This window comes from Myotis brandtii, unplaced genomic scaffold (assembly GCF_000412655.1).
Source record: "Myotis brandtii unplaced genomic scaffold, ASM41265v1 scaffold452, whole genome shotgun sequence".
Classification (NCBI taxonomy): Eukaryota; Metazoa; Chordata; class Mammalia; order Chiroptera; family Vespertilionidae; genus Myotis; species Myotis brandtii.
Window position 1 is genome coordinate 453,401 of NW_005367284.1, and position 25,668 is coordinate 479,068.

Consider the following 25,668-nt stretch of genomic DNA (forward strand, 5'->3'; position numbering starts at 1 on the left):
ATTAGTTTCGCCTCCCAGTCTAAATTGTGATACAAATATATTTAAGGCTCAGTAGATGAAATTTGATGGGTATGTAACATTCCAAAGCCTATTTACTTTCACTCATATATCTGTTTAAATCAATGTACATAAGTTAGTTTTATACAATAATCATTCCTCAAAAGAAATAATCGATGTATTTATCAAGTACCAACTGTTTAATGCATTGCAAGGAAGTCCTCATTTTGTCCTAAAAGCAAGTGTCTAGATACGCATCATTCGTTCACAGTGCATGTGAAGAAACTGAGGCTCAGAAACTGTAACAATTTAAGATTTAACAGGGCTGGCAAAGTCCAGTCTATCAAAAAGAGGTGCAACATAGCGAATAAAAGTACAGATTAAAATACTATGGCTTTAGACACAGTCATTTGATTGCTTAAATAATATTTTTATTACTTGACTGATATACAGATTTTTTTAAGTGGACCATCAAGAAATGGGGAAGTTTTAGAAGAAAACTGTTTTAGAAGTAAACTGATTGTTTTTATAACACAGAAGAATGGTTCTCCCTAATCCCCTCCTATCCCCACTTCTAATAAAATGGCCAGATAGGAATTCTCAGTATTATGGATAATAAAAATCCTATTGAATCATATTTTTCATGGACCATGTTTTTGGAGATTCAAAATGAAATAAGGTAATTTTTTTAATCTAATGGAATAAAAATTTTCTCTATCCACCAACATGTAGAAAGTTGATTGAAAGAAATAAAATGTAATTTTCAGTTTTTCTTCCATATCACAATATCCATATCATCGTATGTGCTTGTTTTTGTGCCTAAAATACTCTCCTCCGTATTTCTGCCAATGAAATCCGTCTTTAAATCAGTTTAAATTTACCTTTTATTTTTTCTGTGAAGCATCTGCGCCATTCCTCAAAATGCCCTTTCTTATCACACCTGGATGATTGACGTTTTCTCTTTACAGTACCCCAGCTCCTTGTGCAATACCTCCATTAGAGCTGCCAGAATGCCACTGTGTACTTATTCATGTGCCTGCCTTCAGTAACAGCCAAAGAATTGAGGACTAAAACTCGCTTTTGCTAAGTTTTGTGTCTTTAGTGCCTGAAACTTAAATGTTTGCTGAATGGAGACAAGACTACATAATAGAAAGCAAACAGCATGGAGAAATTAACTATAGATCTTATGAATCACAATAAAGTGATGCCCATTTATACATAATCTAATTTTTTCTTGCAAATGTAATCGTATAATTTTTGCAAAAAAAAATTATGTTAATTTTTCATTTATTTTTATATTATTATAACCATCAAAAACAAACTATAGAGACCAATCTATAATTATATTATATTCTCAAGGTAAAATTCAAAATAATACATAGATGCTAGAATGATAAATAATAAGACAGATAAAGTATGCAAAAAGTAAAATAAGGAAATAAATATTTTAATATATTTCTAACATCTTCAAAATAACCAAAACTTTAAAAAAATATTGACTCATGTTTCTTGTGAATAGAAGCACAACAGAAATGGCATAGTAAGCATGGTTTTAGTATTAAGTAAACTTTCCTCTTTGCACTAACCTTGACTTTGTGTTGTCTTAATGTGTCCGATTATAGTATACTATTACAATTTCATCTGTGGAACAAAATTTACTAACTGCATCATAAGTCATCTGTAAATAATAATACAGTGGTTTTAATTTTGTAGAATCTGCAATAGAACAATGTGAATAATCTTGTTGCATTTGGCTTACTATGAGTTTATTCCTCAGTATCTTTTAATAGACTTGATCTTAGACCTCCTTATAAAGTTTCCAAAGTGTAGCCCGATATCTTTCACATAACAGACACTAATACATGTTCATCAAATTTAATTATAACAAAAACAAAATTGAAAGAGAAAATAAATGTCTTGAAAACAAATGAAAAAAATAATCAATTTGTGGGTTCCTTTCTGCCAAATGCAAAGTGACCGTTATGTGTTAATATAGTCATCCGATGGTTTCATCATTTCTGTCCATCACCAAAAAGCATTCATTTATCCAGCAGTAAGCATATATTGTCTGTGTATTATTATGTCATCAATCTAAAAACATAGTGTAGAAAATTGCTGTGTCCTATATTCCTATACTATCCTTGCAGAAGATCAAAGCAATCTGGTCATCAGGAAAAATCAAATCACAAATCTTTCTAGGAACAAAAAGAAGGAAAATGCTTTATATTAATTCTTGAGAAAACATGACTCAGTGCAGTTATGTTTATGTATTCCAAATGTGTTTGTATGGAGAACAGATTGTTATATGGTAGAAACAGATTGTTATATAGTAGAAAAGAGACACAGAGTTGGATAAGACAAATCTATCCGTTATTATTTGCCTACATGACCTCCCACATGCCCCTTGATCTCTCAGGTTCAGTTTCCTTTTCCATGGATATGTAGGTCACAGTGATTTTATATGGAATAAATGAGATAATGCATATCAAACTCATGTTACCTCTAAGCTAGAATACTCAGAAGCTATTATTACACCATATTTATAAGTCCCACATAAACAGATAGAGACACAATATTCATAGAGAATTAAAATATATCCATTGCATGAGCACATGCGCATTCCACAAGTAGCATCGTGTCCTAACAGATTGCTGTCACATTGCATTTGTATCTGTAAGCATTAGTGCCATTTTTGCATACCTGTTAAGCAATCATCTATTATTACTTTGCAACACATCATTTATGTCTCTTTCTTTACTAACATAAGACCATTATCTTGCCATTCAACAATGACAGGTGATTCATCCAAGTTTCCAAATGACATCTTCTTGATATAAGGGGAGGGGGAACCTCTATAATTTTGCTCTTTTTTTTTTACTGATACATTCTACATATACCTTGAATTCAGTTCCTGAGAAAAAGGTCACAAAATATATTCAGTAGCACAAACACCAGGGATCTATTATATCGGTTCAAATGGTAGACTATAAAAGAGATATTCTTCTGCACCAATTACTTGTAAATTTTAATTCTACATAGAGAATTCAAAATGGTGGGAGTTTGGCATAGGGGTGAGAGCAGGAAAGAGGAGTGAAATTGATTAATCTAGTAACACAAAATAAATCCATGGCCTGTTTGTTCAGTTTTTCATTAGGGCAGAATTGGAGTCCAAAGAGGCAAATGGGTTTTCCTGCAGTTTTTGATATGTTGGTCTTATTTTTGGTGCCAAATCAGGACTTGTCAATCTAAGTGACTTTTTTTATTTGTAAATTTATATATGAATGTTAATATTAAGTAATATAATTTATTATCACTTATGGCTAATTGTATTGAGTGTTTACTATATACTAAGCATCATATCATTTTACTTAAATATTACAACAACTTTGCACAGCAAGTTGATACAACTATACAAGTCTTAGGTCATGTGGAGAATTAGTGAAAGAGCATGAATTTGACTATAAATGTATTTGAATCTAAAACCTCTGATTGTAACAACTACTTTATTTGGCCTGTCAGGTCAAAATGAAAAGATTAAGTCATAGAAAGGCATGAAATTAATTTACACTGAATGACACAATTATCAAATCCCCTTTATTGGAGAATTTTTTTAAAAAGAGAAGGGAGTGCTTCTTATTGCTGTTCCTTTGTGACGTAGACCTAGTGAATACTCTGAAACTCTGTGAATATGAAGATAATAATGGCATGGGTGATGAGAGGGTTTACTGCTTGGGCCCCTTCACAGCTTTCTTCATGAAGCTTCAAAGTTAATGGTTTTCCATCAACTCTATTCAGAGGCCAAATGTACTAATGGATGCTTAGGAAGTAGTTCCTTATTCCTCCACTAGGGGATATCTGTCTGTCTCTAAATCACCTTATTGGTGACTCAACTGCCCTCAGGAAGTTTGCTGCAGGAAAGACATTTGGCATTTCTAACTACTGATCAGGGATTGGCTTACTCACCCTAAAGATGCAATCTGTTCATGCTGCCATAGGCTCTCTAATGCAAACATTATGAAGTATTCATAAGCCTTCCTGGTTGCCTCAAAATAGAACCCATGTCTCCATTTAGAGAAGGTGTTGAGGCTTTAAATGCTCCCATATGAATCTGCTCACTTCTGGGTTCTGATTGTTTCTCTCCCTTCCTTGGATGGTGGCTCTGAGATGCTCTGCTTTGCTCAGCCCATCTGTCCTTTTGCATCTGCTCTTGCCTCATCTCAGGGTCACTTGTCCCTTCAGCCTTGTTTACAGTTCTTTTTCGGAAGGGGCGGGTGGCCGAGTTGACTTCCCAGGGAGGAAACTAAGTATTCATGAGAAAGATAGTGTGGGCGTGTGTCATCTGGAAGAAGGCATAGTGAATTTGTAGTAAATGGAAAACTTTAAAACATGTTAATTTTAATACTTTAACAAGCACTGGCATGTCTGTAGCCCCTCACAAAATGTAGTCTTCTTGAAGCTGGGTATAGTAGTTATTTTAGTCATGCATGATTTTCCCCCTCTGTCATTAAATTAGAATATGATTACCTCCCACAGCCAAAATAGCTCCCTTGTGCACTAAGTGATATAATTTATTTCATAAATAGGATCAAAACACCTTTAGTAGATGGTGGTGACTGGGGGAGAAAGCAGCATTTTATTAACATTTTAGTATTGACTCTGTTTTATTACATTTAACCAGAATGGGATTTTGACAGCAACCGGGAGACATACTCTAAACTTTTATCCATGCTTCAGTTACCTTGCTTGAAAGGTGCTTGTTTTGTTTCTCTTTTAATGTAGAAACCAAACTGTTTGTGATAGATTCTTTTGAAAACTATGAGGTCTCCATGTTTAGTTGTCTGAGATATAGGCTCCTGCTGGTGCCTTTGCCTTGCTGGGTCCATGAATAAGACCACAAAGAACCTAATGCACAGAGCCCAGGAGTAAGATCCATGAGTATACAGACTTTCTTAGTCCTTCCCTCTATTCCATTTTTAACACATATTTATTGAACACCTGAGGATATGGCGGTCAGCAAAACAAAATCTCCTTCCTTGTAGGTCTAGAGCAGGGGTGGGGAACATGTGGCCCGAGGGCCATGTTAGGCCCGAGAAATCATTTGGTCTGACTCTGCCAAGGCATTAGGAGTGAGTTAATTAATTTTTAAGTTGATAATTTTGTATGGCCTGAGAATGATGTTATAAGTATCCAAATGGCCCTTGGCAGGTAAAAGGTTCCCCACCCCTGGTCTGCTGTATAGACAATAAAAGTAAAGAACTATGAGCTATAACCGGGACAGGGTCCCTCACTCAGCACAGGTTTTCGGGATGTCTGTTCTGTGTAAGTACTGTTATGTCTTACCTACAGTCTTAACCTTGATGGTGTCAGGTAGTCACGCTTGAATATTCTGTAATGCTTTTCCCTGAGAATGATAAAAACAGGATATCAACTCATTTCTGGTTGAGGCATAAAAAGAATTACTGTGAAATTTTAAAAGAGGCATTAAAGATCATTTTTACAAAAGCTGGCTCCGCCACATACTAGCAAGGGACCTTGGCCAAGTTTTCTGACTGCTGGGTCTTAGTTTGTTGCTCTATAAAACGATGACACTAGCACCTGTCTCCTCGGGTTGATGTAAGGATTAAGTGAGTTAATATTTGTCATGCACCTCAAACAGTGCTTCTGGCATGCAGGTAGCCAACATACAAATGTTAGTTATTTGTTCTGCTCTCCTGCCTGAGGCTTGACCTTTTCATCTCTGTTGTCTGGCTTCTGCTTAAGCACTTCACTGATGGAACCCTGAACCTTCTAAAGGACCCTTTTGAACTTCGACTGTTGCTTTGCCTGTTACTGCCCTTCCTCGTGTGGAGCTGAAATCTCTCTCTCTCTCTCTCTCTCTCTCTCGGCTTCGATCCTATGGTGTTCCCTCTTGGGGGTCAGTTCAAAGTAATTCTGGTCCTTCTCCCACATGATGTCATCCAGAGATTTGGAAAGAGTACCCACTATTCACAAAGTACTTTTCACTGGGCTAAATATCCTAGGTCCTATAATTTTGTCTCTAAAGAACTGGTCTCCAAGTTAGTTCTAGTCTCCTGCTGGGTTGCTGAAAGGACACACACCCGTTCCTTCTTCATGGAATGTGGCTTGGAGTCTCGTAAGCATCCCAAGTGCTCTCCTCTGACCTGTTCTCTCCTTGTCCGTTATAGAATGGGATGCCCAGGTGTGAGTGAATAGCCCCTTGGGTACCAGCACTGCAATGTACAAGCAACAAGATGGAAGAGGTCCTGCACTCCCGGAACTTACATTCTGGTGGCATAGACAGATACTAACACAAAGTAGGAATAAGGAAGTTCCAGATAATGCTGTTTTAGATTGGGTGGACAGGGAAGGCCCGTTTGAGGAGGTGATACTGTGATGAGATCTCAAGGTTGAGGAGGAACCAACTGTGTTGAATATCTGGGAAGGAATATTTCAGACACAGGGAAGAGCATGTGTAAATACCCCAAACCGTGGGGTCAGCAGTAGAATGAAAGCCCAAGTTGCTGGAGCAGTGTAAATGGCGGAAAAGCAAAGTGCAATAGGATGAGGGTTTTGGTCTCAGCTCATCCCATAGTATCCTGGCAATAACTCTCCTGAAAGTTCCAAAGATTCTCAGGGTTGGAAGGGACATTTCTCAAACTCCGCAGTCTATTTTTTTGACAATACCTATGCTCAACCTTCACTCAAGTTCTGCTTAAGTTCTTAAAGGGCCCTCTGTGGAGAAGTGTTTAAAAAATATAGCAGATGCCCAAATATAACAATTGCAAATAACACTTTTTAATAAATCACTTTTTCAGGCTTCTAGTGCCATGTTCTCTCACACTTCTGTTTTCTTTGCACATATTGTTTTCTCCACCTGGAGTTCCTTCCTCCAACTTGTGAACTCCCGTGCATGTCCTACAGACCCTGACCTAAAGGTACCAACACCTCTGAGAGGTCTTCTCCACCCTTTGAATGACCCCATGCTCCAATAATGTAGGGACCCTCTGTTCTTTCAGCACCCATTCAGATTTTTAGATTAGCCACATGTCTTTCTTGGAACTGATTACTTACTTTAACCTATTGCAAGAATAAACTTCATCTTGTGCAACTAACCCTAGAATTTAGCAAGGCGCTTAAAACTTAGTCACTTAACAAACACTTGCTGCTTGATTGATCATTATCTCAATCACTATATCTCAATGGAAGCACAATTTGCATTTGGGGCAGTAGTGGCCCCAGATGAGAACCACTGTTGGACCATTCACTTATTTATTCCTGTAAAAGCTCTGGGCCAGTACTGTGTGCCGAGCCCCATGACCAATCCATGTGTTTGTGGAACATGGGAGCAGAAATTCACTACTTCTCATTCCATCCATCTTGAGTCATCTCTGTAGGACCATTGGTCCTCATTATATCAAAATGTGCCTCTATAACCTCTAAACATTGATTCTGGTGTTATTGTCTAGTGCTATACAGAACATATCCCATATTTTTTTCTTTTGATAGCCTTTCAACTATTTGGAGACGTTTTTTATTGCCCTCTGTGCACCTACATTTTTTCCTTTTTTCAAAATGAAACATTACTGATTTTTTTTACCATTCTTTATGACATGAATTTGAGTGATCTCGGCTCTTTGTTACAGGAGAAGGATGTGCCAATATGCATTCACTTTGACTGTCATACTGTAATATTTTTCCGCTCCCTTTATGTGTGGCATTTTCCCCATTGTTTACAACTCACGCAGTGGTAGACCTGCAAGGTTTTTGTGTGAAGGAGTATTTTTAAATACATCAGGTCACATAGATGTAGCAAAGGCAATCTTTGTGAAATGATTGCCTCTTTCTAGGCTTCTAGCAAAAGGCAGGATGTTCGGCACCTACTGGGTGTGTAATGCTATGTTGAACAATGCAGAGGACAGAGAGGAATGTGCAGTATCCTTATTGTCAAATGTGCAGAATCCCTATTGTCAAAGAGCTAATGAACTCATTACAGCCTTTTACAAACGTGAGCAGTAAGACATTTACCGGCCTACCAGTAAGTGTCTAACAGCCAGCTCTGTGGCTTGGGAGTGGAGGGTGAGCCCTGATTTGCATTTGCTGATTTCTGTGGTGTAAATTCTTCCACCATGACAGATTGCAAGCTACCAAACCAACATGATGTCGCTGCGGAAAGAGATGTGTAGTAACCCTCCATTTTATATATTTCCTCTCTACACATATAACACACATAAATAAACTCAAGAGTATAAGTGATAGTAAAATGCAATGCACATATCTAAGAAGTGTTATGTTTTGAGTGTTTATTACCTTTGCCCTTTTTTTGTTTTTAAATCCTCACCCGAGAGTATTTTTCCATTGATTTTTAGAGAGAGTGGAAGAGAGAGGGAAAGATAGAGAGAAACATCAATGTGGGAGAAACACATCGATTGGTTGCCTCCTAAATGTGCCCCAACTAGGGCCCAGGCCGGGGAGGAGCCTGCAATCGAGGTACCTGCCCTTGAGACCAGAATTGAACCCGGGACCCTTTGGTCCGCAGTCTGACACTCTATCCACTGAGCCAAACTGGCTAGGGCACCTTTGGTTTTAATATAATTTATTTCATTATTATTTTATGCAATTTAATTCCTAGTAACAGCTCTGTTTAATAACCACCTCTCAAAATTCCTAAAAATTTAACAATTGGCCCTCACAAGCTGATGTGAGCTGGCTCTAGCCCGCTCCTGGAAATTAAAATTATAATACAATATGAAGAGGCATCAGATACATATACAGAATAATAGTTTGGAGATTCAGATAAGAAAATAATCACTATATTATGTGTTAAACTAAGCAAGGAAGATTTTCCTGGAGGAGGTGGTAAGATTTGAACAATGCCCAAATTTACATTAAGGAAGAGAAGGGAAAAGCATTTTGGCTTTGTAGTGTAGATGAATATTAATAGCATCTTACTTACTAACAATAATACATCTAAGTAGCAAGCATTGCACTAAGGACAAAAGTGTATAGTTTAATGTAACTGTCTTAAAAAAGCACGAAACAGAGACTATTATTAGCCTCCTTTTAAAATGAGGCAACTGAGACTTAAGTCATGAAACTTGGCAAAAGTCACACAGCTAGAAAGAGTTATTTTGCTTCTTGTGTTCATCTTATCTGAGATTAATTTCAGACATAATTAGGAAGGGGGACCACACCTATGAGCATCCTTTGGCTTGTCAAATTGTCTATTCATACATTAACATTAATAATTATAGAAGTCAGCTAGTGGTTTCACATACTCTTAAATGTTTCCATCCACCTTTCACTGATACACGACCAAATAACGTACCATGGATGTCAACAGGTATTTTGGGGGGAGGGGTGTGGGAGGAAGACAGGGAGATGGCAAGTACTTAAACACCGAGATGAAGTTGGCTTAATGAAATGTGAAATTGGCCACAAAACTGAAAGCAGAGTGATAGGTCCAAATACAGGCACACCTGGACTCAGGGAGCCACAGAGTTCTCTCCTCTCCCTGGCTTCATTGTAGACAGGCTTTCCCTGGCGGGGCCAGGTATCGGCCACAGCTCCTGCTCACATGCTCACTGTAAGTCAGGCAGAAAAGGGAAGCCACTCCTCCACAGGCTGAAGACAAGTTTTAGCCTAGGCCTCCTAAGCCATATTCTCAATGACCCAGGTTGGGCTGTACCTTCATCAACCACTCTCAGAGGAGGGTAATCTCTAAGAGTGAATCCTGTACTCTTCCTCCTCTCAGAAAGTAGGAGCTGATGGATGGGAATTTGTCAGAGGGAAGTGAAGATGCTGTTGACATAAGTTCAAAATACATATCTAAGGCAGAGAAATATAGGACAGAGGCAGAGAGAGTCATAGAAGAGATGAGGACACCGTGAACACAGCAATCAGAGAAACACTATGATGAAGACAAGGTAGAGCATGTATCATCCAAATCCTTTAGAATCATAACACATACAGAACACAGGTAGGTATCCAAATTAGAACGCATATAACACTTAGAGAGCAAGAGCTCCGATATGGGTAGGCAGCCGTTCCCATGAGAATACATATCTTTAGCATTTTTGGAGCACCTACCCTCTGCTGGGCACTGTGACAGCTCACATTCCCATTCTCTTCTTTGGTCTTTATACTTGATGTGTATTTGAAGAACAACAGGCTGCACATATTTCAAGTGTACAATTTAGATTTGACATACATATACACCTGTGAAACCATCAGCACATCTAGAAAACAAATGTTCCCATCACCCCCAAAAGTGTCCTGGTGCCCACTCATCATGGTGCTCAGCGCCCTCCCTTCACTCCTTCCCAGGCCACCTTCTGATTTGCTTTCTGTCACTACAGATTAGATATACATTTTCTAAAATTTTATGTAACTAGGAGCATATAGTATGTACTCTTTTTCCTGTAACTTCTTTCCCCAGCATAATGATTTAGCCATTCATCCATGTTGCATATATCAATCATTTGTTCCTTTTTGTGGCCGAGTAGCATTCTGGTTGTGTGGATATACTGTAATTTGTTTATCCATTCACTTGTTGATGGATATTCAGGCTGTTCCTACTTTGGGGCACTTATGAATGAAGCTGCCATGAACATGCATGCACATGCCTTTATGTGAACATATGTTTTGGTTTCCCTTCAGGAAATACAGAGGAGTGGAATGCCTGGGTCATATGGCAGCTACGTATATGTCTAACTTTGTAAGAAACTGCCCAATGGCTTTCCAGAGGGGCTGTACAGTTCCACATCCCCACTGGCAGCAGCGCGGGGGAGTTCCGGTTCCTCCACTTCTTGGCCAATTGTGTGGTCATTTAAAAAATATCCTTCTATTCCCATGTGTGTGTAGTGGAATCACAGTGAGGTTTTAGTTTGCATTTTCCTGATAATGAATGACCCAGTCTCTTTTTTATGTTATTTCTTACCTAGAGACGAGGGAGGGTTTCTAGCAGGTAAAATTTCTGTTTAAATATAGCCTGAACTCCTTTGAAACTCCTTGCACACAAATGTGTTATTTCTATGGAATAATGACAATGCAGTCACACAGCATCTCTTTTGAATTACTTTACACATGAACCTTTCTCTAAAGAAACTAGTTGAGCCCTAGCTGGTTTGCTCAGTGGGTAGAGCATCAGCCATCAGACTGAAGGGTTCCAGGTTCGATTCTTGCCTAGGGCACATGCCCAGGTTGCAGGTTCAGTCCCCAGTGGGGGGCATGCAGGTGGCAGCTGATCAATGATTCTCTCTCATCATTGATGTTTCTATCTCTCTCTCTCTCCCTCTCCCTTCCTCTCTGAAATCAATAAAAATATATTTCTTTTTAAAAAGGAACTAGTTGAGAACACTCTCAATGTTCTTGGACTCTTGAAGCCATTGCTGGAAACCAGTGTAGTTTAAACTAATGTAATTTTAGCAGACTGTAGCTGGCCCTATTTTTTTATCATGTGGTTCAAATACTGCATATAGAAATTTATTAGGAAGTCTATCTTTAGCAGTAGCCCAGGCAAAATCTTTCTCAAGTTTCTTCTCTCTGGAAAATTCTGGACTCACACCAGAGATGAAGTGACATAGGGAGAGAAATTTGCATTACTGTCAAATGGTGCAATTATCTTTCTTTCTGGAATTGCCTGGGTGCGCATTTCATCATCACTGAGCATTGTCACAGGGCTGGATGTTTTAGAAATAACCACTTGATTGCTGTGCTTGCCTCGGTTCTGATGCTGCAGTTTACTTTCCGCGTCTTAATTGAATGCTTCTGATTTTCTGGTGCACATGCATGCACACAAAGCTTTAAACTGAAGGAGGAAATCGGATTATTTATCTTTGTTTTCTGGTTTCCAACTTTCTGGCATTCGAGTCAAAGACCTGCTCTTGAATGGGGTTCCTGGGTTTTTTGAGGAAATTATCACCCAGTATTCTACCCAGAAATCTATCTGCTAATCCCCAAAAAAATCACAGTTCTGTGTGGCTATTGAATTTGTGGAATGAAAGAGGAAGGGAAAGGATGAGTCAAGTTAGGGTTTTTAAAAAGACTTCAGGGCTATGCAGGCAGCACATTTTAAAGAACTCTAAGTATTAATGATCACTTTTAACGCATATTAAGCATTTGGCATGTAGCCAATATTGTGCTGGCATCCTCTGATTTAATGAGCATAAGCAGTGTCATTATCCCCACATTTGTAGATGTGGAAACAGTTTCAAAGAATTTAAATAATTTGCTAAAGGTCCTTATGTATGTCTTGGTAGAGCTTGGGTTTGAACTGGGGCCTGTGTGATCCAGAACACATTTTTTTTTTGAAATATATTTTTATTGATTTCAGAGAGGAAGGGAGAGGGAGAGAGAAATATCAATGATGAGAGAGAATCATTAATTGACAGCCTCCTGCACATCTCCTATTGCTGATCAAGCCCACAACCCAGGCATGTGCCCTGACTGGGAATCCTGATGGCCTGGTTCATAAGTTGACGCTCAACCATTGAGCCACACTGGCTGAGCTAGAACACATTTTAATCGCTACATTGTACTGACTTGACTGGGATCAAAAGCTTATTGGCTTATCAGAAAACAGGGAGAACAATTTTTATAGTCTTGGAAATTTTTGCTATTCATGTCCCTATGAAGATTGTTTTATGCTGGATGAATGATGAGAATTTAATACAAAAATGTGCTAAATATGTATGCTGCACCTGAAGGCTCCACTAAAAATAAACAGACTGGCTACACCAAAAATCTTGAAAAGAAATATAAACTGATCTTAGCAGATTAGGCAAACATAAGCCTTAAAATTGCCCTGACCAGGTAGCTCAGTTGGTTAAAGCATCATCCTGATACACCAAGGTTGTGGTTTTGTTTCCTGGTCACAGCACATACAAGAAGCAACCAATGAATGCATAAATAAGTAGAACAACAAATCTATGTTTCTTTCTTTATCTCTATCTATTTCTCCCCCACTCCTTTAACACACACACACACACACACACACACACACACACACACACACACTCACTCACTCCTTACCAAATTTCCTCACTATGTCTTTTTCCTTTTCAAGTTCTGGATGCCTGTATGTCCTCCAGTTGAAACACCCCTGGAATTCAGGTTTTGGAAATGGCTTTAAATGCGATCTCATGGATACCCAGTGTTGGTTCATTTTATGTGCCAACTTGACTTGGTGATGGGGTGATAGTTGTCAACATTTATTCTGGGTGTACATGTGAGGGTATTTGTGTATGAGATTAACATTTAAATAGATAAAGTAGAATATTCTCCCCAATATAGGTGGGCCTCAACCAATCAGTTGAAGACCTGAATAGAACAGAAGAGCTGACCCTTCTGAAACAGGAATTTTTAGGGGTGAAAAAGCCAGGTTTTAGGAAATTTTGAAAATTAAGGGGACCATGGAGGAAGCACAGGGCTGCAGAGCAGCAGAAGGTATATTTCCATAGAATAGGGAAGCTGAAAAGCTCCAACGGGCATATTTCCATAGAATGAGGGAGCTGGGAACAGCAAAGGTCTATATTTACAAAATAATGAGAAGGAAGCCCCTCATCCAGAAGGAGAAGAAGAAAGCCCAAAGGGAATAGGAAAAAAAATAGGGACGGGAAGGGGGAGAACCTCAAGTGTCCACATGAGGTTCCACCTTTGAGCTCAGAAGTTACTATAGTAACCAGTATAAGGGAATAGTAACCAATCTGAGGGGATATCAAGGCACCAGGATTGGTAGCCTTTATAGGCCTTAGGGAAAAGGAACTCAGTGGGACTCTTTCCCCCTCCCCACCTGGGAGTCTGTACTTGTTCTTTAATAAATTTCCACCTTTACTATACCACCTTCTGTCTATGGATTCATTCTTCGACTCCGGCAGACAGAGAATCCGGGTTCCAGGTCAGGGGAACACTGCGTGTTCCAGTCCAAAAATTCTGCATCACTTCCTTGAGTAAAAGAGAATTCTTCCTGCTTGACTACCTTTGAGCTGGGACATCAGCTTTTTCCTGCCTTTGGAATCAAAGTGACACATTGGATCTCCTGAGCCTCTTGCTTCCCAGCTTACCTTGCAGATACGGGGACATGTCAGCTTCCATAGGATCATGAATCCATTGCTTCTGTGTTGTGAGCAAGGGAGCATCCCTGAAAGGAGTCACTCATACACATTTGTGTCTTCCCACCATGCCAGGTTCATTAGGGGAGAGCTCCCCAGTAAGCCCATAGTCACGCCCAGGTTACACACAGAGAAGTACACACAGGGAGCTTGTGCAGTAGAAGCCAAGAGAGTGAGCCGAAGTCACTGGTGGCATCTGAGATGAAGAGCAGGAAGTCGGGCTGAAGCCAGGCTGCTACAGTGGTGACACATGTCCAGTGGAGAGGAAGTCCTGCAGGGCTCTGAGTGTGACCTGTGGTACAAGCCAAGCTCCAGCTTTGGGTGTCAAGATTTCTGAGATCTTTTAGCCCACAAGGGGCAGAGGTCCCACTCCTATGGGTGTCCTGATGGAGTCCCTATCCAAGTGTCCAGACTTGTGGTTTGGGTGTTCCTGCCCCTCCTAAGGGCGTTTCCCATTATACCCCATTACTTCTGTCTTGACAGAGCACTTGACATACCTGTCGTGGCTGATGGTGGCTCCATTTTGCAATGTCAAAGGTGTTCAGAAAGTCAGCTCTGGCCTAGCTGGTGTGGCTCAGTGGTTGAGCATTGACCTTTGAACAAGAGAGGTCAAGATTCAGTTCCCAGTAAGGGCACATACTCGGGTTGTGAGCTCAATCCTTAGTGTGGGCCATGCAGGAGGCAGCCAATCAGTGATTCTCTCTCATCATTGATGTTTCTGTCTCTCTCTCCCTCTCCCTTTCTCTATGAAATCAATTTTTTTAAAAAGTCAGCTCTGCTCTTGCTCTATGTATCCTGTTTCTCTGGAAAACCCTGAATAATACAGACTCCTAATTGATTCCCTTTTTATAATTCCATCCCCAAATGATCATTTAGTCTGTGTATAATCACTCTCCTGGCTCAGGGGGATGTGGGTTTGTTCCGGTTCATCTGTACTGAAGTATAATGGTTAGACCTTACTTTTTGGCACCAACCGTCTTACTAGGTATTTAGGATTGCACCCTCTACCTTTCAATCTCTGGAGTTTAAACCATATGGGATATCAGAAGGTAGTAGTGGGAGTGAGTTTTCTCATGGGCTTCTTCAGCCAGGGGCCAAGCACAGCCTCTGGGCATGCGCAGGCGCCTTCCCACCAAGTGTGCTTGCAATTCTAGTGCTGAGGAGTCGCTGATGCTGACTCTGCTGACTCCACAGGCATCAGGCAGCACCCTCAGGCACAGGCAGGAGGTGCACCTTGTCCCCCGGAAGCTTGGATCATCTGCAAAGGTGGACCTGGGTCTCGCCTGCAGGATCTCTTCAGGTAAGACTGTCACCCTGGTCTGCGAACTCTGCTCCACAGATGTTCATATCTATCTCCAAAGTGTGCCTCGGAGCGGGTTTTGTTTTCTAGTGCTGGTGATTTCTTTCTTATTCTTTCTCATTCCCTGAGGGTTCCTGGCTTTTGGAATGCAAATGAAAAGTCTCATTTTTTTTCTCTCTGTTTTCTACTCATGGCTTCCCTGAGGCAGGGAGCATAGGCAAATTGGCTAAGAGGAAAGCATAGAAGGAAAGGTTAAGGGATGTGGGGGGGAATAAATCTCTTGGAGGTGAGCAGAGGGCGTCAATTAACATTTCAAAAAGTGTCTCAGTACATTTGTTTGCAGGGTTCCTGGGACAGAAAGGTAACTAACCCTTTTCCTCTTCCCAGCCCAGGGAAGACCTCTCCAATTCTTGGCCTGTGGGGTGAGCACAAACTTGCTTTCTCCAAGTTTAACATCCCCAATTTCTTCTTTCTTCATTTTTCAACTATTCCTCTCACTGTGATATTCATGAAGTCTCGTGCCCTGCTCGCTTTCTTGCAATGCACTCTTTGTCTCTTTTAAGATTTGCAGCTGACTCTAAGCGCCACCTGTGGTCTGAGTCGGGCATTTGTATAATCATTTCAGGTGGAGGGCAAGTGTGCTTGCTTGTGCACAGGTAGACTCACGTGCGCACACGCACGCAGGATTGCTTTCAGTTAGAGTAAATGCAGACGTAGCATATCTTTCTGTGGCTTCACTGGGCCCCACTTGGCCCTTGGAGTTCCTGACGGGTGGAGAGAGGACACAAGAGCTACCAGCAACATCCACTTAAAGTAAGTAAGGCCTTGCAAGATCCAAGAAGCTTCATTTTGTGGTGGGTCAGAGTCACTGTGTATTGCGTCTTTCATCGCCATTCAGAAAGGATTTGCCTACTCAATACAATCTCTGTGTTAATTCTTCCATTTAAGGGATTATTGGCAAATTTTAGGCTCTGCCAGTTGTTGAACTAAAGCCGTGTCTGAGGGTTCTATCCTCATCTAGGGAAGAAGCAGCCAGTGCGTCGGCCTTTCTGAGCTCTGCTGTGGCCCTCAGCTCCCCAGCCCTGAGGAGCACGTTATTGAAGGTTTATAGCGGCTACACCTGGCTGCACAGAGGTTTGCTCTGTGCAGTGTGTGATAATGGTAGACCCAGCTTTGCCAGACAGCACAGAATTTTAAGCTGTTTTTTTTTTTGCTGTTGTTGTTTGGTTGTGTGTGTGTGTAAATTTCCCTACCCCCTATTCCTTAATGCTCAGGGTTTAAGAACATTAAAAATTCTGATTAATGTTTTTTTTCCAGAAGAGAGATAGGCTAGGCAGCAGATAATTTCTGTCACTGTGAAAGAGTAGAGGCCCCATCCACTTAGGAATAATAATAGCTACAGAGGGACAATGACCAGACTATATAAGACAGTGGTTCTCAACCTTCCTAATGCTGCCACCCTTTAATACAGTTCCTCATGTTGTGGTGACCCCCAATTTCATTGTTACAAATTGAACATAATTTAAGCATAGTGATTAATCACAAAAACAATATGTAATTATATGTGTTTTTCGATGGTCTTAGGTGACCCTTGTGAAAGTGTCGTTCAACCCCCAAAGGGGTCACGACCCACAGGTTGAGAACCGCTGACATAAGACATAAAAGTCCTGACCCGCAGCCTCCACAGCAATTGGCCCACGAAGGTCAGGTCTTGGTCAATGATGGCCGGCTCCCTGTTTTTTGCCCCTGCTTCCCATTCAAGATCAACCAGAGAAAGTCAGATATGGGTCTCAAACTATCATTGACTAATGCTCTGCTTCTAGTCAGCCCAGGCCACCTGCCCCCTCATGCCAACAGCTTTGCATCAAAGCATGCCTGAAACCTTCTCTCTTTCCATTGTAAAGCTTTCTCACCCCTGCCTGCCTTTGAGTCACTCCCAAATGTGACAGTGATGATGATGTCTGACTCCTTGCTATAGCAAGCCTGTCTTTGTTCTCATTCCGATGATGTTTATTTATCTAAATTATTTCTTTAGACTTCCGTCATGTAATCCTCACAACAACCCTCTGAGTAAAATATTACTATTGTCTCCGTTGTTCTGATGATGCAGAGAGGGGATAAGTCATCTGCCTGAGGTCACATGATGGCTGAGTGATGGGTCAGGATTTGACTCTAAGTGCATGTCTTTAAACTCCAGCAGGTACCTCCTGCTGTCTCACTGAGCCCTTAGGAGCCACGTGTGATATCTGCTGTAGGATTGGCAGGAGTTGAGATTTGGTAGGAGATCCTGAGGGGTTTTATCTGTCAACCTGAGGGCCTCAGGCCAGAGATAGCTAGCTGCTCACCACCAGGCTGGTGCTTTCCTTGTTGTAGTCTTGTGAAGTGCCTTCAGCTGGGTCTACACTTCCCAAAGCTCTTGTACCTGGCTGAGGCCATGTGGCTACTTCTGGTTCATGGAATGGGGCCTAAATGATGTGTGTGACTTTGGAAGAGGTAGTTAAGTGTCTGATAGGCCCACACTCTCTTACCCTTTCATGGAAATGGTGGAGGGTCATGTTGCAGATGAAAGCAACAAAAGTTGGAAGGAACCTAAATCCCTGAGTTTGTACTTAGAGGAGAACCACCAGGAGAGTTGCCAGACCAGAAATATTCCCATTGAACTTGGCATAAATGAGGCATATGTATTTATTATGTTGTCATTGAGGTATGGGGAGGTTCTTAAAACAGTCATCCTACCGTAATTTATACATGCTTCTTCCAAAATACTTTTAGGGGGAGGGGTAGACCCTCAGATCATTTTCTAGTTACCATTAGATTTCACCTGGATAACTGAAGTGTACATGCTGCTGTTTCCTTAAAAGCATTTGTAGACCTTTTAGCTCATAGAACAAGAAATGCAGGCACAGTAGACTGTTGTACTAGGAGTTGACATTTAATGCAATTGATTGCAGCCACACCGGGAGCAGGACAGACAAGGTAAATAAATTATGAATTCCGGTGGAAAGGAGCCGGCAATAGCTGCTGTTTCATTTTCCTCTTAACCCCCTGTGACTGTAAACATGCTTATAGATATATTTTATTAATCATTGTTTTGATGGATTTGGATTTTGCAAGTGGCTATTGTAGCTAAGGGATTTCTGGACACCCCTCCAGCTAATCAGATTAGGGACATGAATGCTGTGGTGACAAACTAGTGTATGTGTGCAAAGACAAATGGAAAGCTCTCCCTTACCAGCACTTGCAACCAGCTCTTTGTTTAAAATGACAGCTTTAGCCCTCTTTCCAGCTGGGCCGTCCTCACTTCTGTCTACAAAGGATGGGCTTTAGGCTGCACATTACATGAGAGATACTTAACGGATGGATATCTTTCAAGGGACATTATCAGAATATCAGAATAAAACACTTCAAAATTCACTTCATGCTACTCGAAGATAGATAGCATCGATATGATATATTGAAAGAGCCATCGCTACCAGAACTTTCAAAGAACTTTCATTTTATGAGAAAGGCAAGGCAAAGCATGTACATTATTAATGGCATGGCAGGCGAAATCCTGAGAGGACAAGATAGGCTTTGCATGAGGTCCAGATGGACCCATACAAAGTGTGCACGTGTGTGTGTGTGTGTGTGTGTGTGTGTGTGAACTCTGGGTTTATTTCTATCTTATTTCATTGAGTAGCAGCAACTCTACTAGTCTCAAACTTTGCATCTTTTCAGAAACAATTCCCCATGAAATCTGATTCAATTCTGTGTCACCCCAGATCCCAGGAAACCTGGTGAAATCCCTTTTCATTGTGATGAAAAGTCCTTAGACAGTGATCTAGCAATAGCAGCTTTTACTATAGGAAAATCTTTTTTATTTTTATATGCATTTTGCCTCTTTCGTTTTGTTCACTCTTACATCACCAGTGCCCAGCACCTTGCCAGGCACATGAGTACAGTCTATATCAGTGGTTCTCAACCTTCTGGCCCTTTAAATACAGTTCCTCATGTTGTGACCCAACCATAAAATTATTTTCGTTGCTACTTCATAACTGTGATGTTGCTACTGTTATGAATCGTAATGTAAATATCTGATATGCAGGATGGTCTTAGGCGACCCCTGTGAAAGGGTCGTTCGACCGCCAAAGGGGTCGCGACCCACAGGTTGAGAACCGCTGGTCTATATTTTTGTCATATATACAAGGGCAAGCAAGATGGCTGGAGATGACAGGAATTGGAGAGGTCCCAGCAGTTAAACATAAGATGGAACTTGGCATAAAATGTGCAGGTTGGGCAAGTTGTGTGTCTATAAAGGAGAAAAGTATTCCAGGCAGGGAATGGAACACATTGTGGGCTAAACCTAGGAGTCAAGAATGAGTTCAGTATGTTTTCAGAATGGTAAGTAGAGAATTGAGGAGACAGGGTGGCAAAATGGAAGATGAGTTTCATGGCTGAGTGCTGTTTAGAATGCCACGCATGAATAAAGTAGGGAAACTCCTTTTTGGAAAGTTTTAGGATAGCCTTGTTTTAACTCTAAAGCAATTGTACGAATATCTTTTATGGGCTGGCTTTACACATTAAAACCACACACACTTTAGCCTGTGTGGTTCATCTGCATTAAACAGTCCTTAATAATACACCAGCAAAACCAGAGTGTAAGGGCGTTTGTTGGTTTCTCGTTCTCAAAGGAAAGCATACAGATTCATTCCTCACTCAGCCATTTGTACTTTCCCATTCCTAGCCTCAGAATGGAAGACTCTTATGAGTCAAGAAATGCTCCCTGGGATGGAAGAGCGATGGCTCTTTCAATATATCATATCGATGCTGTCACGTCAGACACAATTTTAGCATTTCCTGCAGGACCACAGCTCAGCAGGTGGGTCCTGTGTCCTCCTGGGGGCAGCTGGAGCAGGGCTGGATCCCAGGCGGCGTTCTGGTCCAAGTAAACCAGCTGCTGCAGTTCCAGTGTGTTTGGGGACTCAGATCATGCACCTGTCTGCCTCCTGCCCACCAACTGGTGAGGGTCAAAGAAAAACAAGCTTGTATTGGCCATTCTACCATAAAGCTCTTACATGGGAAGCAGGGGTCTTATCTTTCTGACTCATTTCCTTCATGGACAGAAGCAGGGGGTCAGGATTTCCTTAACTACAGTGGGGCCTTGACTTACGAGTGTCCCGACTAACGAGTTTTTTGAGATACCAGCTGTCTCTCGGCCAATTTTTTGCATTGAGTTGACAGAGTAATTTGAGTTAACGAGCTCCTTAACGAGCTCGGTCTCAGAACAAATTAAACTTGTAAGTCAAGGCCCCACTGTACTCTCAGCTTGGCATTCTGGGCTCACTACGGAGTCTAATTTAATAAATCAGACATTCTTCTGACTCAGACCTGTTTCCCAGCAGCAATAACAATAATCCTATATAATAAAAGGCTCAATGGCAGAACAACTGAACAACTGTTCGCTATGACGTGTGCTGACCACCAGGGGGCGCACGCAGAACATGGCGGGCTTCGGCTGCCACAGGATTGTGGAGCAGGTGAGCAGGGGCACTGGGAGCTGAATTGGAAGGGGCTGAGGTACGGAGACAAGGAAGCCAATAAAACTTTCCGGATTAAAAAAGTAAAGAAGCTGTGACCACTGGCAGAAGGGAAAGGGAGAAGGCAGGTCTGATGCCTTATCATTTTAAGGGAGAAAAACAGTGGATCAGACACCAGTTACTGGAAGAATCTTTGCTTGTGTCTGGAGAGGAGGTAAGGGAAGCGTGTTGTGCTGATGTCAGTCTGTATGTCCCCTGGTTTGTAACTGGAAGTCCTCGCTGTTGCCTTGAGCACTGGAGCTGTTTTATTGCTTTTATAAACTACTAGCTATTTTCTTTTAGGGTGAAATAACAGATGGTCATGCTGCAGCTGAGCTTTTTATCTGAATCTTCAAAACCTTTTTGTGCACAATTTATGAGGTTCACTTCTTTGCAAATTCAGTGCTTTCTTGTAGTTTTCCTTTTGAGATGAGCCACAAGAGCCTCATTTTCGTTGGGCATTGCCTATTAGTGGCAAAACTCCTTTCTTATTTAATCAGCTTCTCCAAAGGAATAAGACTGAGTCCAGATAGATTCTCTTTATGAGGGTGAACAGATTTTGGCGGTCCGCCTAAGAATAACACGTGGACTCTGCCACCTGGGTCTCCCTTCCATATTCATTTGTATTTTTCTGCGTTTTGCCCGTGGAGTTCAAGCTAATAGGTCAGCCCCTGTGAGCATGGAAGGCGTTTGACTGGGTCAAGTGTTTGTGGCTGAGGAATGGACTGCTGGGGCGCTGCGGGGGTGAGGTGGGGGGGATCAGCCTGTTCGGCCGCATGGTCCCGAGGTGGGGCTGATGTAGCCCCGAATCCTGGCCCTCTTGGGTTCAGAATGTATACAGCGCTGCTGCACACATTCTCTGTTGAGTGAAAAAAAGTGAGTAAAATCGTATTGCCTATGGAAAAACCCTAGGAAATGATATGGGGGTTTTTTTTCATAATTACTAAAAATCTGCACGATAGCTAGATACAAACTAGGCTCAGAAAGCAAACAACCAAACCAAACCAAAATCAACTTTGCAGAGCTAAGCACATTCATAGCTCATTTTGTTTTACAAGCTTATTTCCCAAATCACTTGGAATTAATACAGTTCTGATTTCTTATTCAAACCCCTGAGTCCACCAGAGATACTCGTAGCCAGCTCCCGTGCAGTCTCGCCTGCTGCCTGGGCTGCGGGACGGCAGGACAGTGGAGGGGCTGAACAGAAGCTCTGCGGGCAGAGTCTGGGTATAGTCTGGGATCTGCCCCTTACAAGCTGCATGGCTGTGGGCTAATTATCCCAGTTCTTTAAGCCCTTCAGTTTCTTCAACTATAAAATAGACATAACAAGTATTTTCCAGGGTTTTTATATGGATGAAACATATACATATGCGTGTATACACCCACATGTATTGTATAACCTATACTATATATGTAAATATAAGTGCTGGCCTATAGTACGTGCACAATAAATGACAGATGTATTATTGTTCAGTTGCAAACTTTGCTCATGTGTTTTTGTGAAGGAAGAAATACTAGTCTCAGTGGTGGGTATTGCTTGCTTTAATTATATTGGCTTAATGAGAGGGCTCAGTGTATGGTTAAAATAATCACTTTTGGAAATTCTGTATACTATCCTTATAGTTTAGAGAATCATGAAGGCTCTAAAATTTCTTCAGTAAAGAAACCAATTAGAATACTTAACTGCTTAATATTGTCAAAATCCATTTGATTACTAAAACCATTTTTCCAGTTATGCCCTGTTGATATTCTGTGGGTTTACTGCTCGTCAAAGGTGAGAAACACAGTTTAGGGCATTCTGATGAGGTAGAGAGCCATAGCCATGGTCTTCAATATAGAAATGTGTATTTGAATCCTTGTTCTGCCCTTGCTGGCTCTGTGGCTCTAGCAAAGTTCTGAATGTGGCCACCTCCTGTTATTAGTTAAGTCTCAGTTCAGATGTTACGAGCTCCAGGACCATCGGTCCCCATCAAGCGGGTTAAGAAACATTTTCTATCTGTGCTCATAAGCGGGGCCATGCAGAGCAGCTCTGGGACCTGAGGCAAAAGGAAAAATCGATTATAGTGATATTGTCTTCATTTAAAATGAAATTATCTACTTGCCTCACCTTGTTCCTGGCCCTGCTCATAATGCTCTGAACATGTATCTATCATACTATTACATTTATAATAACAATTTATATGTCTTCACACACAGAACCACAGCTCCCAGTCGTTCAAGATCATGACATATGAATCCTCCCACCTGTGGTACCCAGCTCAGTACTGGCACAAAGTCATTGTCAATAAATGTGACTGGACTGCTCTCCCCTGAGATGCACTCCATCACTTCCTTGATGTTTCTAATTAAATTGTATCATCAGATGCCTTTTCTGTAAAATGGTGTCCCTCTCACCCCCACCTCAGTGTTTATCCCTGTGTTTCTGATCTGACATCTCTCTGTTTATTTTTTATTGTGTATCTTGCTTGACTTAAACCTTAGTTGAGCAGACTCTTGGTCTGCATTTTAATTTTTATTTCGGTAACCCTACTGCCTTGTATGGTGCCAGGTACATAGTAGATACTCAATAAATATTGGCTGAGTAAATACATTATTGGATGGCTGAAAGAATGGGTGAATATTTTCTTTTTTCTTCATTGACTCTTCCTGCAAATGGGAAGAATGCTACTACCTCAACTGCTAATAGGATTAAATGCAAATATATAAGTGGTAGCATTTAATATTAAGCTTTGCCCATTGGCAGTGTTCAACAAATTTTTTTTGCATCTGAATCTAGCTGAATATGAATGGAAAATAGTATAGAGACGAGGATTTTCTGGGACCAATGATAATTTCTGGGACCAATGATAACCTCTGTGCCAGAGTTTTCTAATACCACAGAGAGAATGTTGGATATCATGATGTCATGTATTGAGTGGTATTATTATAAGCAGAATATTAATGGAGCAACAGTCACACTTCTTTTTTTAATAGAGTGTATATTCCATCAGAGACTGAGATGATGGCGTTTCATCTTATGGTACTACGTATTTTAGAACAGAATCAAAGGAGACCTTGGATATTAGAGTCTTAGCATCTGGATTTGAATTCTGGCTCTGCCCTTTACAGATTATGGGTGATTTCAGATAGTCACTTACTTTCCTTTTGAGCTTTAGCTTCTTTACTTGTAGAAGAGTATAGTAAATAGCTCTATCTCAGATTTGATATAAGAATCTCCTGTGCTCATTTTATAAAATGGTAAATGTCAGTTACAGATCTTCTTTTTATTACTATTATTACCATCACCACCACTGCCACCAGCCCCACCACTACTACCAAGTAGTGGGAATTTCTCCTGCGAATTTCTAAGCCAAGACAGAAGGGAAAATGCTACCCGCAATTTATTTTTTCTCATAAACCGTTCGCAGATCTCAAAGTCCAAAGGGAAGGTGGAACCAGTACAAATTGCATTAACTGATAGTATCCGCTGATAGAACCCATAAGCTGTTATTGCTGCCAGGAAGCTATCTTTTCGGTGCTGTTACTCTGATCTCCACATCACCTTGGGCTTCTGCTGCCTCAGGGAGGTTCCAATATAGTCTGACAAATCTTTAGAACAGCAACCCTTAGCCAACAGGAAGGTTGTTGACTTGCACATGAAGAAATGCAAATGATGCTGATTATTGGACTGTTAAAACTCCATCTCTCTGTTTCCTGTCTGTGTACTTTTCAGGAAGTAAGCAATTTTGCATAAATCAGTCTTTCCTATTGAACCAAGATTGTGTCAAGAACAAGTCTAGAGGTGGGACCTCAGTGCTCCTCAGAGCGGGAAGCCAGCGAGAGGGTGGGACCCTGGCTACCAAGCAGAGTCCAGGAGCTGTTCTTGAAAGTGGATTGTGGTTTTTAAAGGTTATGTAAAGATTACTGTGCTAAAAGGTGTATTTGTTTCTGCTCTGCATTCCTGGGGACTTGAAAAGAGCTGGTAGTTGTCCTTGGGTGCTATTCCTTGCCCACCCTATCCCCTTTCTTTTTGGAGAGATCTTTCACTTCTTTTTGGAGAGATCACAGCAGTGTGGGGTGTGTGTGTGTGTGTGTGTGTGTGTGTGTGTGTGTTTACTCAGTAAGCACTAGAAAGAGAAGATAGTAAAATAGAATCACTGGGAACATATCTCCTAAAAAGAAGCTGAGATAACAGCTTTAATGGAATTGAAGGGGATTCTATCATTGAGATGTGTTTGCAGAAGGCAGGTAGAAAGTGATTTTAATTACTGAATGGTTCTAAACATACCCATCCACTCGTCCCCAACCAAGTAAGTAAGAGCTGTAGTTCCAGGGGAAGCTATATAATGCCCTTGAAAGGTGACTAGAGATCACCAAACGGAGCGAGACCTGGCAAGCTCTCTTAGTTCACTAAAGAAGAGACAGGCCTTGAATGTTCTACTGTAGAGTGGAACTGTATTTTGCTGAGTTTGCCGTGTTCCCTTTCAGGCAGGAGTGAAGTGTTTATGTTCCCTCTCCTAAGAGTAGATTTGCCGCGCCCCGTGTGCGGAACCACAAGAAGAGGCAATGCTGACATTTGGGGTTTCATAGTTAGATGTTGAAACTTGAGGCACAAATATGCCTTCAAACAGTTTGGGGGGTTTTGCTTTCTGAGAATCCTGCTTTCCATGGAATCAGACCCAGGAGACAGGACATCTTACAGAGAAGCTGCTGTGCCAGGACGGCTTGG